Genomic DNA, 18785 nt, shown 5'->3' with positions numbered 1-18785 from the left:
GGTGGTGTGGCCTGTTAGATTAAGGAAGATATTTTCAATAGCACTTCTATTGTACACTAAGACATGTTTGCTAGATTTATGTGGATCCACATTGACCGTAATTGTCACCATCAGAGAGATCTCTATTTGGTCGCTTGCTACTTTCCATCGGCTACTTCTCACTATGTTATTCATGGTATCGATGAGGGAGAGCCTTTTATCGATCTTTGGGAGACTATCTCACACTTTGCTGCTCTTGGGGACATTATTATTCTCAGAGACTTCAATGTGAGAACCAAAGTACTGCAGACTCCACTTTATGGTCATAGTTCAGATTCCATATGCTCCACTGAGATTGATCCTACTTCTTTAGGGCTTCAAATATATTTTGAGGATGCTCTTGGGCTAATGTGCATGTATGGTAGACATTCGTTGCGGCTTTGTGAGTCTTTTGGCTTTGTGATCTTGAACGGACTCTCCTGCTTTCTTGGTTCTGAACTCTTCACTTGTTGGCCCCATTGTGGTGGCGCTAGTGTCATGGATTATGTTCTTGCCTGTCCCTCCTTCATCCCTTGCATTTGCAATTTCACCATCTTGTGCCTTCCTCTGACGGATCATGTTCTCCTTAGTATTCATTTTCGCCTCTCCCCTCTCATGTCGCCTCATCATTCTTCTGTCACTACTCGCTCGCCCATTTGCTTCCATTTTATTGATGGTGACTGTGAGCTCTTCTTCGCTCATCTTTTGAAACTCCTTGGCCCTCTATGCTTCTTAGACTCATGCGAGGCTACCTCCATGTTTTACTTTCCCATGTTGGCTATCCTTAAGTCTACCACCCTTTCCATTCCTCATCATTCTCCCTTGCTCCTTCACAAAAAACGTCATTCTACCTGCCCCATGAACTAGTAGTTCAATTCGGATTGCAAATCCTTCCATTGTGTTATGCGCTTTTCTTTTGAGGCTCACTCCACTGACTTTGCCAATATTCTCTCATCTTATCTCCACTTGCTTCGGAGTAAGAAGTGTAACTTTGTTGCCTCTAAGTGTAAGTCTCTTTACTCCATGCTAATTCACTATCCCTAGCTCTTTTGGTGCACTCTTTTCCCCCATAATTCCCCTTTGCCTTCAACCCTTGACTTTTGTTCCCTTACCTTGCACACCATGGCTCTTTATGACATTCCTGGGCAGCCTTCCATCCACCCCTCCTCGCCTCCTTTCATCCACCTTTTCACCCCTTCCCATATTTTTGAGGCAATCAGATCCATGAAGTGTAGTAGAGCTATTGATGAGGAGGGCTTCCAGGCTGAGCTTTTCAAGTTCGGTGCCTCAATTTTGGGCCCCTATCTCTCTATTCTTTTTAATAGAGTGATTAACACTGGGTTTCCAGCCTCCTAGTCTAGGCATTTGATTTATCCCATTCACAAGACCGGTCGTGTCTCTGATCCGGGGAACTATAGAACCATCATGATTGGGCACACTTTTGCCAAACTGTGTGGGATAGCTCTTAATATTATGTTATCTGCAGAGCTCAACATGATTGGTTATAGGGCTAGAGGGTAGGTTGGTTTTCGAGCAGACTATTAGACTATAGATCACACCTTCATGCTACAGGCTATTATTGAGGAGGCTAGACATAGATCGAAGAAGGTCTATTGTTGCTTTGTTGATTTTCGTAAAGATTTTGAGTTTGTTCTTACGGTGGCTCTATTTGAGAGACTTAGGGAGATTAGTATTTCTGAGATGCTACATATTGCTATTATGAAATTGTATGAGACTATGGTTGGCACATTCTAGACCCTTGAGGGCTTCTCAGATCTGATTCATAGCACCATTGGGGTTAAGAAAGGGTGTCCTCTCTCCTAATTTATTTGGGTTATATATTGATGAGCTTGAGGACTTCCTCTTGAAGTCTTCACTCCCGAGAGATGGTTGTTATCTTCATCAAGTTCTAATCTCTATCCTTCTTTTTGTGTATGATGTTGGTCTCCTTGCTTCCTCTCTAGATAGGTTATAGAGACTTCTCGATGGCTTGGCTTTATTTTGTGATCAGAGATATCTTGTGGTTAACTTGGGTAAGACTCGGGTCATGATATTTAATTGTTTAAAAACTTATCATCTTCACTTCATATTTCAGGGTCAGAAGATTGAGATCCCTTCATCCTACACATATCTAGGGTTTATGTTTTTCGGTCCGTAGTTTAGTATGAGACTATCTATTTAGCCTAGAGTTAATAAGGGTATGGGTTCTCTTTCTTTGCTTGAGAAACAGTGCTTCAGACATCACTTCCAAGATACCTTGTCTAAGCTATCTCTCTTAGATGCTCTTGTTCGATTGACTATGCTTTATGGTTTTGTGGTTTGGGGGCCTTCTCTTCTTAGCTCTAATTGGGCCTCGATTGAGCGAGTTCAGACTTTTATCTTGAGGCGCATTATCAGATGTCACAAGTTAACTCCTCACAGTGTCATTCTTGTTGAGTTCAATGCTCATCCTTTCAGACTCGCAACCATTTTTGACTTGGTTTGGTTCCTTCATTTCCTTTGTGTGTTTGCAGATAATGCTGGGGATCAGTACCACTACTCCTATTTAGCTTATTGCTCTTCTGTTTCCACTATGGTTGTTGAGTCTGATTCTCGTGTGCGATGTTGGTATGCACAGGTTTCTTCTTTGTTGAGTTCAATTGGGATTTGACATTGATTGTCTCCCCCCTTTTAGTTTTCATTAGATTCCCTGGCTCATCTTCTCCCTTCTCGGTAGGAGTTAAATGAGCATGTTCGTCTGGATATTTATAGATGTTATATTACTGCTACCTGGTTTAACCCTCCTCGTAGGTTATGCCCATGGATGTCTTTTTATGCTGCGTATCTTTTGGAGATTTTTTTTGGGATTAATACCCATCCTAGCTACCTCTCACGGCATTGGTCTCATGCCCTACAGATCTCGTTAGGTTGTTTCAAAGTTAAATATCACCGTCTTCAAGCTCAAAATGATCATCATATTGATAGTGGGGAGCAGATCTGTATGCTTTGTACTTTAGGGGAGGTTGAGAATGAGGCTCATTTTCTTTTTTGATGCCCTATTTATTATGAGATCAAAGGGAGATTATTTTGTCTATTCCGAGAGTGCTTCTCTCTCTATGACTTCTTCAACTATTATGATCAGAGATGCCTTGCATTGTATCTTCGTGAGGCCACCACGCTTTGTGATAGCACAATCCAAACACTGCTTCCACATTGACACTCATCTACTCAGCTCATTACTCCCTTTTCTACACCATTATCCCCTTTGCATGGTGTGAAAAGGCCCTCTAGCTCTATTCGACCTAACAAGCTTTCCAGATGCGTCAGATCCCATTCTAGTTATTTGCACCATAGACACTCCTTTGTGACTGGTCGAAGACAGTGCAGTACCTCTTGGCATGTGTATCATTTTGTGACTGATTTCTTTTCGCCCAAGAAAGCCTCCTAGTGCTTTCTCTATCTCTATTCTTTGTTGCTATTTCTTTGGTTTTTTTCGCTTATTTTCGGACATCGTTGTGTGCTCCTACTATAATCTTACAGTCCCATAGACCTCTTTTTGGTCTTTTGTTGGACATTAATATCATTATCTTATCTTATCTTGAGATCATCTTTAAAATAACCATGATTTCCACCACCTGAATATCTCATTCTTAGATCAATATAGTCTCTATAAGATATATCACCTTCCATATTCACATTCCTCCAATCTTCCTAAAGCTTTTCTTGCATTTCCTAAAATGTTGGCTCTCTTTTTTTGTGTGGTGTTTATGTCCTTGGAAGGAAGATGGGTATCGAGGGTTGAGAGTTTGTCCTTCTCGTAACAAAGTTTTCGCTATGCCCATTTTGTACTCCTGTTGCCCTTCCCTTGGCCAATTTTTGTAGTGTTTCCTGCATAAGCCTTTGGGTTTCATTGATTTGCATTTGATTTCTATTGAGTTCTATTAAAAGATTCATGAGTTCTATCATAGGATCCTGAGGATATGCCATTCTACCAGAAAGGTTATTTTGTCTTCTCCTTCGGGTATAAACTTGCATTCACTTCCATATGCTGGCAGAATCACTAATTCTGATACCACTGTAATGTTTTGATTCCCTTCTGACATGTTCCAACTATGAAATGGCTATCGAGTGTTCGTCAGATGTACAATGGAAATACCATATAATTGTATTTTGGCAGACAGTGCACACAAGGGAGGTCATACGGTGGTGTGGGATGCAATTGGGGGTTGTGCGGTAGCTTCAAAAAGTGATCTTACGATACTAGTGGAATGATGTACAAACTGTGTTTGTACGATAGTGGTGGTGTCCATACGGAGTGAAGATGTTCATATGATGGATGTGAAGTGGGTCATATGCTATGCAAGGAAGCAGATGGACTTCCTGGATCAGTCGTACAGTGAGGATGGAGGGGTGAAAGGTTGTATGATGGTGTCGGAGGGTGTAGGGAAGGGGTGAAGGGAGAGGGGTAGTGGGTGACAGAAGATTGTGCAATCCAATAAATTTGTTAACCACAGGATCTCAATATAATCACCAAACATGCACTGTGCACTTAAACTATACAAAATTAGAGATATCCTCTAGAAGACAATAATAGAAGACAATGATATTAGCAGACAAGATTAATGCTCCAATTTGCCAAATCGGAGCCAAGTAGTATACAGACGGAATAGAGTGAGGGTTGAATCCCACTGAAACCAAAATAGCCAAATAGGGAAGATCTTTCACTTCTAAGATGATGAACAATCTAGAACTCCAACAAAAATTCATAGTACAAAGAAATAATCCAAATCACATACCTACTACTACCTACATGTGCTTAAATACCCCTCGAAGAAACTTCTCAACAGTTTACAAAGATAGTCGATGCCCATACCTACGGAAACAACTAAATAAAAATGGATTCAAGATATACTAAATCAATTAGCCTATTAACAAAAGTTTGATTAAATATTTATTTTATAACGGAAACATTAAATTAGCAAAACCCTTATCACAACCAAAGGCAAAACCCTCTACAAACTTTTATACCATAAACCTTCTCTTTACCAATAACAAGACCTTCTCAATTCTAGTATCTTGTGTATTTTTCCTTTTCGTTCCCTTCCACATAAGGAGGCTTCTTTTTGTGGGGCTACGGATAGGGAGATCAGAGGTACCTATCCTCTTAAACAACCGAAATGAAGGGTTAGGAGGTCTCTCAATAAATGTTGTTGTTTTGTTCGGTGTGAGTTTCCTTTATGTGCCCCAATAGTTTGGCCTAAAATGAAGGGTTAGGTGTTTCATTAATTGTTAAGCTTGCATATAAATGTTGTTTTGTTTGGTGCTTCAATAGTTGGGACAGAGTTGATATAAAAGTTAAAATCGAGGTGAGATATTAAATTTCCTTTCATAATGATTAGTTCATTATATTTCTACATTAAGCTATATTAAAAAAAAAATTCAAAGTCAGTTTTAAAAAAGCTACAATGAAGCGGCTATGTCTGAGGGTTTTCGAAGCTTGTTTTGTTGCCGCTAGGCTGTGCATGCATAGGGAGAGTCCCCCATTTCTCTTTGATCTGGTGTGACCTTTTGTAGATTCAATATTCTGAATGATTATTGTTGTGTAGGGTTTGTGTTTATTGTGGAAAACAGATTTTAAGAGTTTTTTTCAACATCTATATTTCAAAGTTTGTTTGCCTAGCTCTTATGGCTACGAGTGGGGTTTCCACAAGTCACATTCTTGTTGGAGTCTCTAGTTGTGATGGATCTTCTCTCGGGCTGAGGTCACAGGAGAAGGAGCCATTTTATGTTAGCGAGCGCTAGAAGTTAAATAAAGTTAATGGTTGTTTTTCATGTAGCTACAATCGGCTTGTGCTGGTTATTCCTCCAGAAGGAGGATGTGGACTATTTGGCCACACATGCATTGATATGCAAGTTTCTTGGTATTCGAATTTCTCTAGCGGCTCTAGAAGCTTGGACTCGTCATTCATGGCAGGTGGAAGGTGATATGGATATTATGTTAGCTAGGAATAGCTACTTTTTGGTGAATTTCTCTTGCATGTCAGATCGGAACCGAGTCTTTGAGGGAGGCCCATATTTTTATGACAGTGTAGGTCTTTTTGTCAAACCCTAGCATCTGGGGTTCAATTCCACTGAGGATCTTCCTTCAAGAGTTCCTGTCTGGCTTCGCCTGCCGCGACTTCCTCTGGAGTTCTAGCATGAGGATATCTTGCAACAAATTGCCGCTATGCTTGGAAAGTTGACTGCTATAGCCCATCAATCTCTGGACAAAAAGGTTATTTCCTATGCCCGTATTTGTGTTGAAATTGATTTAAATAATTGTTTGCCAGATTCTCTAGAAATTTGTCCTGTCTCTTCTTATTGGATCCAACAGCTAGACTATGAATCTATTCCCTTCCGTTGCTGCATTTGTCATGTGTATGGTCATTTATAGCGTCAATGCCCTCAAGCCTCCAAAGGCAATGGTACCCCTGTTGGGTTTTCTGACCCAAGGATGGCTAATGATGGTAAGGGGAATGATCAAAATGTTAGTGGAAAAGGAAATGTTTAGACTATAGTGCAGGTAAAGGGAAAGCTCAAATGAACACTTCAAGTCAGGGGCCAGGGCCATCCAGTACTACTGGTCTTGATAAGGATGGTTTTATCCCAACTTGAAACTATGCTAAGGGGCGAGGTCAAAAGTGATCTCATCTAGATCGGCAAGTGGACTCAGGGTTTAATCGTTTTGAGGTTCTTGACAGTATGGTTATAGAAGAAGGTATTCCTGCAAAGGCTCAGTGTGCAGCTACTAGTTCAGAGGGGAGGAGTTCTACTCTTAGTGGCAACCAGGATGTTGTAGTTCAGCATATGCCGAAGACTTCTATTGGCTCCGAGTCTAGTGCCCTTGTTGTTTCTCCTGCTCCACAACAAAAGGATGTTCTTTTGGCAGATTTGATTAAAGATGTATTTGCCTCTGGTAAAGGAAAGGGATCTTCTCTTGCTTTGGGCCTAATGCAAAGACCATTTAAGAAAGTCTCTTTTACTACTCCCTTAAGAGTTGGGCGAAAGCACGATCCGAAAAAAATTAAACTTACAGGAGATTTACTGGTAGAGTCTGGGGTTGTCAAGACATTAAATGAGCATTTTCCCCACTCTACTCAATGATTATTCTCTCATGGAATGTGAGGGGGTTGAATAGCATCCCCAGACAAAAAGCTATTCACTAGCTAGTGGTTGACCATTCTCCGGATATCCTTTGTATCCAAGAGACCAAGCTTTCAGTGGACTCTATGTTTAGATGTGCTCCTAACATTTGGTTTTTAAGACAATGTCAGTGCGTTGGTGCTTTGGGGAGCTCTGGTGGTCTTGACATCTGCTGGGATCCAAGGAAAGTTACGCCACTTTATTGGGTCTCTTGCCTCTCGGCTCTTTCAATGGTTGCTTCCTCTCTAGAAACTGGAGAGATGATTCTTGTTACTAATGTGTATGCTCCTATTGATCTCCTTGGAAGGTCTAAGCTTTGGGATCATATTAGGCATGTCAAAAGTTGTCATCATTTCTTGCTTTGGATTGTGGCTGGAGACTTCAACTCTGTTCTCAGTTTAGAGGAGAAGAGGAGTGGGCTGGCTCGCTTGGGTCCTTCTTCTGAGCTTCTTTGACAAAATATTGATCTTTTACATCTCTCTGATGTCAAACCTCTCAATGGGCTCTTTACTTGGAACAATCGAAGGGTTGGAAATGATGCTATCTCAGAATGCTTGGACAAGTTCCTTGTTCCTTTCTTTTGGAATTTTGGCTCTCTTTCGCTCTCTTCTGAAATTCTTGATTGGAGAGGTTCTGACCACTGGCCTATTAAGCTCACAAATAGTTATGTTGTTGTCCCCAAGAAGCCTCCCTTTAAGTTCCAGTTGATGTGGCTTCGAGACTCTTCTCTTCATGACTTAATGGCTCACTGGTGGAGACAGGGAGGACTTGCCTATGGCACTGCTATGTTCTCCTTCTCTAAAAAACTTCAATATGTTAAAAGGAAGTTGAAGCATTGGAACAGGAATTGTTTTGGTAATCTCCATATTATGAAGAAGAGGGCTCAGGATAGTCTTGATGTTATTACCAGGCAGATTCGGGATCTGAATTTTTCAGAAGCTCTTGGCATTGCAGAATCCCGAGCTTCTGCTGATTTAGCTGAGGGGAATCTTAGAGAAGAAATTTATTGGAAACAGAAGGCTCAAGTTGACTGGCTTTAGGAAGGGGCCAAGAACATTGTATTTTTCCATAAATCTGTGCAGGCTCGATGTAACAGGAGTTACATTTCTTCTCTTGTTACTTCTGATGGGATGCGTCTGACTTCTTCTCAAGCTGTTTCCAAAGAAGCTATTCAGTTTTACTCTACTCTCTTTTCAGATGACTTACCTCTAGCAGAGATTGAGGAGAATACTATCTTGTCTTGTATTCCCTCTGTTGTGACCAGGGAGATGAATGATTCTCTTATGAGGACAATTAGTATATCTGACTTAAAGGGGGTGGTCTTCAGCTTGCAGAAGGGCAAAGCTCAAGGCTTGATGGCTTCCCTATTGAATTCTTTCAAGAATTTTGGGATATTATCAATCATGACCTTTTGGATGTGGTTCAGGAGTCCTATTCCAACAAAGAAATGCTTCGAGCCTTGAATGCTACTTTCTTAGTCCTTATTCCGAAGAAGGAAGAGGCTAATCAGTTGGACTTTTTTAGGCCCATTGCTCTTTGTAATATGGTCTATAAAATCATCACTAAGCTCCTAGCAAAGAGGCTTAAAGTTTGCCTTCCCATGGTTATCTCTAAGGAACAAGGGGGTTTTGTGGCAGGAAAACAAATTTTGGATGGCGTGGTTATTGCTTCTGAAGCTATTCACTCTGTGTACTTCCAAGGAATGTGCTATGTTTATTAAGCTTGATATGGCTAAAGCTTATGATAGAGTCAATTGGGATTTCTTGCAGAAAGTTCTTCTAGCTTTTGGCTTCAGTCAAGAATGGGTTAGATGGGTTCTTAGCTATGTTACCACTCCTTCCTTCTCGGTCCTTCTTAATGGTGAACCGATGGAGCTTTTTGGGGCTTCTAGAGGTCTTCGTCAGGGAGATCCCATCTCTCCTTATTTGTTTATTATTATGGCTAAGGGACTTGGTAGACTTATCAAGCTTCATGTTTCCCAAAATTTGATTCAAGGATGGCAATGGGAAAATGGTTTGCCCGCTCTTTCTCACCTCTAGTTTGTTGATGAGACTACCCTTGCTGGGAGAGCTCGGATTCGGGAAGCTAAAGCCTTTCGACTCACCTTGGATACTTATTTGGTTGTCTCTGGATAGAAAATTAATGACCACAAGTCCTCTATTTTTTTCTTCAACACTCTTGAGCTTATCCAACGGAGGATTGCTAATATCCTGAGATTTCAGATTGCGTCTCTCCCTCTGACTTACTTGGGGGTCCCTATTGTGGTGGGTAGACAACCTAGGCTTTTCTAGCAAAACTTGCTTGACAAACTTCGACAAAGGGTCAATCATTGGACTCACAGGTGGCTCTCTACTGCTGGTAGGGTGACACTCCTTCAATCTGTAATTCAGGCTCTTCCCATATACAAAAGCATGGTTAAAGCTGCCCTGGTGTATTTTTTTAAGGAATTTGATGCCCTCTCCTGCCAATTTCTTTGGAGTGGCAATTTGCAACATACCAAATGGAGCCTCATCAATTGGGATAGTGTTTGCAGGCCAAAAAAAGAAGGAGCCCTTGGCCTTCAGTCTACTATCTTGTGCAGTCAAGCTCTTGCTGCCAAGCTCTATTGGCGTTGGTGTACTAGTCAGTCTTAGCTTTGGGCTCGTATCCTATCACACAAGTATTTACCTGGTGTTGATCCTTCAGATATTTCTAAGTTTTCTCTTAGAGGGAAGAGGCTCTATGGTGTGGAATACCCTCAAGATTGGCGCTCACCTAGTGAAGAGAAGTTTATTTTGGATCTGCAACAGAGACACTGAGGCTCTATTTTGGAATGATTCTTGGAATGGGCATCCTCCTCTCCTATCCTCTCATCCTCACTTGCAGGCTCTATGTGATTCTTTCCTTTCTACTGGATGGAATAAGGTGGCTCATTATAAGGAGGCTTTTAACCCGGGCTTTGCTGTGGGTTATAGATGGAAGAATTCTTCTGATTGGCCTCTGGGTGGCTCACTGGGAGATTGGTTGAAACTATCACAAATATTGGCTTCTAGGGAGTGCAGCTCATTGCAGGAACCTGATGTTTTGGCTTGGGGAGGTGCTTCTTCTGGCAAGTATTTTGTTTCTTCTAGGTACCTTGCGTTGACAAAGCAACTTTTTGGTGAGGTGGAGGTCTCTTGGTGGAAAAAAGTTTGGAATAGTTTTTCATGGCCTAAGTGTAACTTTTTCCTCTGGATTTTGGTTTACAATCGTTGTCTTATTTGGGATAATCTCTGCAAGCGAGGCTTTCAGGGGCCTTCCATCTGTGTTCTCTGCCGCAATAGTGAAGAGACTGTATCTCACCTTTTTTTCCAGTGCCCCTTTATCAAACAGATTTGGCACTTCTGGTGGAGTGTGTGGGGATGCACGTTCTGACGTGTTTCCTCTTTGTCTAAATTCTGGGACCGTTTGGGCCATTCCCCTTCCACGACTTCTTCTTTTCAAGTTGCTTGGGCTATCGGCCCTTCCCTTATTTTATGGCATGTTTGTCTTGAGAGGAATCAGAGGATCTTTCATGATTTGCAGTTTGAGATCAAGCACCTGCGGGTGAAAATTGTTAATTCTCTTCAAGAAACACTCCTAGCTAAATGTGACATCAGTGGGGGTTTGGATCCTCCTGATGTCGGTATTTACTCACACTTTTCCTTTCCTCTTCAGGGTTGCACTCCCTCGTTCCCCCACACCCGCTTTGGGAATAGAGCTAAGCAACACTCTCAGCTTGTTAATCGTCAGGGACATTGATCTCCTCCAGCGGTGGGCACTCTTAAAATCAACACTGATGGTTCTTCTCGGAAAAATCCTGGTCCGGTTGGTATTGGGGGAGTTGGACGTGATAGTTCTGGTGATATTCAGTTTCTGTTTTCTATATACAAGGGTTACCATACTAATAACCTCATGGAAGCCCTCACTATCTTGGTTGCAATGGAACACTGTTGTCAACTTGGCTGGAAAAGAATCATCTGTGAGACTGACTCACAAGTGGTTGTGAACTTATTGCATAATAGGAACCTTGTGCATTTAGATTGGCATTTGGCTCTGGTTATTCAGCAGATCATTCAGTTATGCAATTTTTTGGATTCTGTGTCTTTTGTGCATATCTCTCGTGAGTGGAACAGTGTGGCTGATTGTCTGGCTAAATGGGCCCCTGAGCAAGAGCCGGCTTGGAATATTCTTGATCATAGGATGCTTCCCCTTGATTTATCTCAGATGTTGGTTCAACTTGTGGACCAAGATAAAGCTATATAGTTTTCTTTGTTTCTCATGTTGTTCTTCTCTCTTTGATATTCAATAAAAATTTTACCTTTCTTTTAGTTTTTCAAAAAAAGATTAAACTATATAAGATTGATTTGCATAAATGTGAACATTTTTCTTTTGCATAATGTGAACATTTTTCTTCTACAGTTATCTTATTCTGATAATAATACAGAAATATGATCCAAATAAATCATACACAATTCAATCCAGAAGCATAACAAGTTAAAACCTGTGTCTTCATTTTCCTCTGATGGTTAGTTTGCATTAAGCTTCACATCATACTGCCTCCTAAAACTAAATTGACATCAACGTATACAAGTCAAGGATTTCCCCGATTACATCGGATTCCCTACAGATTCATATTCCCGTGGGCCGAATGCAAACAAAGCCCCACTTTCACCAAGGGGCAAAGGGCAACTCAAATCATAAATATTAAAAACCAAACAGAATCGCTATTTCTATTTTTGATAAGTCAGTATACGAAAACGGGGTCTTCTTTGTTGATGTTTACACCTGTTATTCAATTGTAATTTTTTCTTGTTTGAAGAGAACAAGCCAAGGGAAAAATATGTTAAAGAGTACAATTATCCTGTTGCTTTCGTGAAGCCTAGCCTCCTCTCACAAATCAAATAATAATAATTTGTAGTCTCGATGCATAATCACGGGTGAACTCGAGATCTTTCACAAAGGAGGAGAGACAAAAAGAAGCTAGGATGAAACCAATTTAAAAATGGAATTGATTAATGGCAGTGATGTTTCCACCTGAAATAGTACTGAAACATAGGCTACCAGGAAAATCAAAGCGCAATGCACTTTAGCGTGGAACACATAAACCATACGGATGGTGGACCCATATAATGCTACACTGTAGGTGGGCTTGGGTTGGCTTTTTTTTTTCCCCCTGGTCGCCTGTGAGTTGATGTGGCCTCTTAGGATTCTATATTTTGAAACGGACCAAGCATATATAACATGAAATGAAAGTTACAGCCTTTGAAATCATCATCTTGCAGATTTTGTATATGCTTTCGTGAAGGTGAAGAAAAATAAGGCCTAGCTAATGAGAATTTGCTCAATTTTGAACATTTGCAGTCAACTGCAATATTTATATACACTACCCTGGCCATGAAGCGCTATACTGGGCATCTAAAACTTAATTCCACTAGTTAAGATGACAAATGCACGGAATATTGGGCTCTATTGGCAATCTATTAAAGTGTAAGTTGTCGTCTAAAAGCCCATGCAATCAAACTCTATTGGCAATCTATTAAAGTGTAAGTTGTCGTCTAAAAGCCCATGCAATCAAACTCAGAAATAGCAATTTACAACTCACACTGTTTTATTCTTCAGAGATCTCACATCCTGATGATGGATCACAGAATGTGATCCAAAAAGTTGATGAAAAACCTCATGCTATTGAATATGAAACAGCAACTTACTACTCTATGGATTGAGGAAATCTGATACCATTAGTCTTATGACAATGGTCATAGCGCTAATGTTAATGCTCAAGACTTTGAAAATGAATTACAAACTTTTAAAGTAGAAGTCGATGAATTTTATGAGATAGGGTTGTTATAACACAACACCACGCATGGTGGCCAGAAGCTGGAGGAGGGTACCCAAGATGGAATTTTTACTCGGTATGCCTGTCACGGGCATTTTAGGATTAAGTGTCCAAAGCTCAGTTAGTAGCAATGACAAATGGTTTCAACAAGAAACAGGAAAGGGGTTGCAAAAGGTTGCTGGCAGTGAACAGTTCTATTATAAATTAATATATATTGAAAAATATATGCAAAAGTAATGATACTAAATGCATTAATTTTCACATTTTTGAATTTTTCACATCAAAGACATGAATGACAGTTTAAAAATCCAAATTCCAACCAGTCTTAGTGCAAGAAGTTTACACTTTTAATTTGAGTTAATTAGATTTCCACAATCTATAGTAATGCTTTCAAATTTCTGGATTTGATTGTGTATAGTTTTTTATCATCAACGTTTCGGATCATACTACATGATCCATCATCAGGATGCTAGAAAGAAAAGAACATGATCAATAAAACAAAATCTTTTAATTTAATCGATAAAACAAAAACTACATTAAAGCAATGACAAATTTCTTTGCTTGGGATTCCATATCCATACGTCACTGGAATATTACATATGATACTGACTTAATATAGACATCCAAACTAGTATTGCGTTTATTAATGATAAAGAATATATAGTAGGTACAACATTTGCCACATGTCATAATAGTAGGCATTAGAATTCCACAGTATATAAGAATTAGAGTGCGTGTTTCTGGATTCAACTGTGCAGATTTAATTTGCATCAACATTTTGGATCATACTCAATAATCCATCATCAGGACAAGATTCGATGATAGATCATTTCATTGAGAATGGTCCAAAATGTGTCATAATGTCGTAATATGGAAATGCACAAAATTTGAGAAACAAATGAAATATAAGAAATCATCGCTGAGCCCCAGAACATCAACAGTATGCAGAACCCTTTAAAGCTTACTGCTCTACCTCTTCTCTGTTCAGTCGAAAGACCCTTAGCATCCTGCAGAACAATCCCGGTCTACAACTCGTTGATGTTGTCACCCATTAACCTCTCCTAATATCACATTCTACCATTTGACTTTGGCTGAACAATCAGCAGAGCTACTGATTGAAATAAAAATAATGACTTAAATCAACAAATACCAAATCTTCTGCCTTCTGATGGCTAGCCTACGATGCTTCATCAAATGTATCAAAGCATAATCACTCCCAACGACAAGGAAGCAGACGAGAAACAGAAGGGAAACATAAAAGCAAATAGATGGTTAGTTTTCATGTAAAATATTGGCCGAAGTATTCTGTCAATAAAAATCAATTTTAGGTACAGTGCCATGTAAAATTTGCAGGCAATACAATGCAAAGGTATAAAACAGGTGAAGACATATGTCATAGTGATGCCATTGCCTCCGCAATTGTAGAGAATATGTCATCCATTAAATGGGGATTTTCTTCCCAGAAGAAAATATTCAGTTTTGTAGTTCCAAAAACAATTCAACCATCATCAGCAATATACTTTATGACTGACCTGAAAAATTGTTATTCATAATGCGTGTTGCAGTGATTGTCCAAAAACATTTTTGCTCGGCCTATGATTGTCAATTTGAGCTGTCTTTCCCAGATCTGCAAATTTATCCATACCTTTTTGAGGCATACAGAATATTTTTGTGCATAGATTCGCCAGCAGCGACAAATAATCATGTTCTTGATCAGATGTGAGGCAAACATTTCCTACCTGAACCTATCAAACATTATATCATTTTCTCATCTGAGAGTATTGTCATTTGTTCCTGCAACGAAATATGTGCCACTCATTCATTGTTAACCCTTCAAAATTTCAATTGCATTGTATTACAAATAGAACAGGTAGAATATTACATTACAGAGGCACGCAACAGGAGTATGAGGTTTTCTCCATGGAGTTTTCCTCAAACAAAACATCAAACTCCTCTGCAAACACTTTAATCCTTGACACAATTTAACTACTTTCCAAATCTTTGGAAGCATTGACAGCAACAATTGAAGAAGGTGAAGAAACCAGAGAATCCATTTCAGAATCCACCGTCATTGTTTGAGACAGGCCATTTTCATCCATGAGAGCTTGTAGAGTTCTGGGAATTGGAGGTGTCAAAACATCAACAATCCCTTCTAATATCTTCACAATAGTGCCCATTGAAGGTCTTGAGTCCTCATCATCCTGAATGCACCAGATAGCCACCATTGATGCCCGTCTAACTTCTTCTTCATCAATGCCCATAGCCAGATGATTATCTACAAGCTCCAGAATGTTTCCCACACTGACTTGCTTGGCTGCCCAGGGCGGAAAGAACCATTTTTCTGATTCTACATTGCTAGTCTCAATATTTCTGCGACCACCTATAATCTCCAGCAATGTCATTCCAAAGCTGTAGACATCAGCCTTGGCAGTAATTGGAAGTCCAGATATCCATTCTGGAGCTAGATAGCCTCTGGTACCGCGCATTGTTGTCAGAACCCGGCTAAAGTCCCTGCCAACAAGTTTTGCTAGCCCGAAATCTGATACTTTGGCATTAAAATCTGCATCAAGAAGAATATTCTCTGGTTTGATATCACAATGAATGATACAATCCCTGCATTCTTCATGCAAATATGCTAATGCGCGGGCTGTCCCTAGTGCAATTCGATAGCGTATATCCCAACCCAGAACATTTTGCTGCTCTTTAAACAAGAATGTATTCAAAGACCCATTGGGCATGTAATCATAGACCAACAATCTCTTGTCACCCTCAGAGCAAAAGCCTCTAAGCCGAACAAGATTCACATGCTGAATGGTACCAATGGTGCTGACCTCCATTCTAAACTGTTTCTCTCCACCTTCTGGTCTCTCCAATTTCTTAACTGCAATAGGTATTGAACCAGACAGGACACCCTTGTAAACAGATCCAAACCCTCCAGAACCCAACTTCTCAGAAAAGTTTCTCGTGGCCATCTGTAGATCCCTGTAGGTAAACATGGTCAGAGTAGTTCCATGGAAACTTTCGGCAGTGTGCTTAGCCTTTCTCCATCGTTTCCAACACAGCAAATTCAGAAACACAATAATAGTGAATGCACCAAAACCAGAAAGTGCACCAATCAACACACTAGAATTCACTTTCCTCTTGGAAAAATGTTTCTTAGGCAATTCACAAGCAGGAACACGAACATACAGCGGAGCACTATTCCTACTACAAGTGCCATCACCAGGGTTCCCATTGTCATTATCTTCATCAGCGGAACAATTTCTCAAATTCCATAGATCACCCCACAATATCCTACATTCATTGAAATCCTTTCTATATGCATACCCTATACAAGAACAATTATCCAAACATGGTACCCTACATGAATCCACTGAAACGCCGCCACTTATTAAAACAGTACTATTATTATCCCCAACAACGTCGACATTACCAAACTCATAAAACGTATCAGTTTTACACTGTAAGGGGCTACTCCTAACACAACCCCCGGACCAATCTTGAGAATCCCAAGCCTGTGGAAACCTAGGTTTAAAACCCTCAAGACACTTACAAAAGTCAGAATTATTGACATTTTCACTATCATCGCAAACCCCATTAGGCCCACAAAGCCCATAAACCATACAATTCCCTCTGGGTTCTTGCCAAAACATGTTCCAAGCATTTGCCTGATTAGTCCAAGTATACTGCTTGATTTCACCAAAGTTATCTACTGCAAACCTAGACATTACATTAGATTTGGGCAAAACTGTGTAAGTAAAATACCCGTCAGATGAGTTGGGGTTCACAAAGCTGAAATTGTAGATGTATTTGACGGTCATTTCTGGTATGAACATGAAGCTGTTGCCCATCCATTTGCCGCTGCTCCAGTAAGGAATGGATTTCCGCCATACTAGCTGGAATTCGCTAAATTTCTCAGAATTGATGTCATTTTCCTCCAAATTTAACCGCAGACTAAAATCTCCGGGCGCCGGGTTTCTTAGGGTTTTCCATGAAGTGAGAAACTTTCCATAACTGATCTTCATTCCCGGGAGCCACGTGTCCGCTGGACTGTCGAAGCTTTCCCAAACCACAATGTCACCTGTATTTTTCTTCCTCTTCTTAGTATTACTGTCGTCCGCCAACAAAACCAGGTTGCCGGAATCTAAAATTACGGCGCTAGAAGCCCTCAGGAGATTTCCAGTTTCCCAAACAGAGGTGTTATCGGCCTCCAAAACTGCCAAGGTGCCACTTTCTGTAAATTTCAGGGCCGCAAAACTGCTGACGGGCTGCTCCCTATTGGCTACCCAAACAACAGTTCTGGGAGTGACTTGGGCATACCAGATGCCGATATACCATTTGTTGTTGTTACCGGGACTGAAGAATCCACTCTCAAATTGCCCATTTTGGGAAACAATTGTCTGGCTCCCGGCAAGTCCAGGCCCGAGATTTATAGTATCATCCGCTCCAACGAGGACCGCAAAGATGGCGGCTAAAACCCAATGCAGATGAGAATATCTGCATTTTTTCTGCATTTCTGATTGGTGCGGGCTTTTCTCAGGTCCTCCTTGCCATGAATTTGAAGCACATAAATTTCAAGTTTCTATAGCATTAATTTTGAAAACCCTCTGAATCTAAAGATGTTGAAGAGTTCGGTGTCTCTTTAGTGGTCCAGGGACCGAATCCGAAGCAAACGTTTATATTAAAAAAGTCTGTGTGAGGGAGGAACTCGCAGTGCAAAAAGTAAACCCATAAGCAGTATAGGCGGCTAACTGTACACACTATGCTGTTCAAGTAAACCCATAAGCAGTATAGGCGGCTAACTGTACTGTACACACTATGCTGTTCACATGACAACATACGCTGCAATTTCTTTTCATACCATTTTTCTCTCGTGACGTTTTTTATTTTTATTATCTTTTCTATAGTGGCTCTGTAATGATTGTGTAATTTTCAATTTGTAAAACTTAGGTCATGGTCTCATGGGGACTATCTAACATATCCTGACCCAAGAAAATTGGTATAGGCGGTGAGTCTTTTACGATGAGATTTCCTTGATTTTACACGAGACACGCAAATATCCAACAGAGTAAAATATCTTGGTCCAAGAAAATAAAAGTGTCTTTTCCTTGGTTTTATAGGAGTAGGTGAGATTCTCTTTATCAAAATTTCCTTGATTTTATAGTATGTGTATTGTTAAATTTTAAAATCAGCCTTATTTTAATATTACTTAGTGTCAACTATGTTTATAAATTTAAATATTTTTTATTAATATTTAATAATTTTATTTTTAGTAATTGTAATTTCAATATTTCTCAATTATAATTTGTTTAGAATTATTAATTAATAATTGTATTTTGAAGATGTAATATGTACGCAGAGATTCTCATTAAAGAAAGTACCATAAAGTTAAGAGGACAAGTTTTTGTGGTGGTTGTCAAGGGTAAAGATGAAAGAAAGGTGATAAGGTTTGTGTAATACACAGTTTATTCTTGTTCTGGTTTATAAGTGCCATGATGTGCTATGATTGGTATCCACTATGCACAATAGGTTGGTGTAGATAGCTCAATGCATATGCATAATAAGGTGACTAATCTTTCATTAAATAACTTATTCAAATAGGGAGGCTTGTTTAATTATCAACCAGGGACATATATACTTGAATGATGTTGGCATTGCATGTGCAACCAAGAATTTCCTGACCTACCTATTGTAGACACCTAAAAACCTTTAGAAAATAAAGTATTTTTATTTTTTGAAAAAGTTTCTGATGACATCATCATTTATTAAT

General features: G+C 39.9%; 1 pseudogene across 1 annotated transcript; it reads right to left on the bottom strand.

Moving 5' to 3' along the window:
- Positions 1–14282: 14282 nt before the first annotated feature.
- LOC149544456 (G-type lectin S-receptor-like serine/threonine-protein kinase SD2-2 pseudogene) lies at positions 14283–17777 on the bottom strand (annotated as a pseudogene). The gene is made up of 2 exons (XR_016355805.1): positions 14898–17777; positions 14283–14809 (listed from the first exon to the last, which is right to left on the bottom strand). The product of XR_016355805.1 is annotated as a G-type lectin S-receptor-like serine/threonine-protein kinase SD2-2 pseudogene (transcript).
- Between the last annotated feature and the right edge of the window lie 1008 nt (positions 17778–18785).

The sequence above is a fragment of the Cupressus sempervirens genome, chromosome 8, assembly GCF_028749045.1.
Source record: "Cupressus sempervirens isolate cs-2001-9-10 chromosome 8, ASM2874904v1, whole genome shotgun sequence".
Taxonomy (NCBI): domain Eukaryota; kingdom Viridiplantae; phylum Streptophyta; class Pinopsida; order Cupressales; family Cupressaceae; genus Cupressus; species Cupressus sempervirens.
Note: the sequence above shows the minus strand (reverse complement) of the source record. Positions and strands in the feature narration are given on the sequence as shown.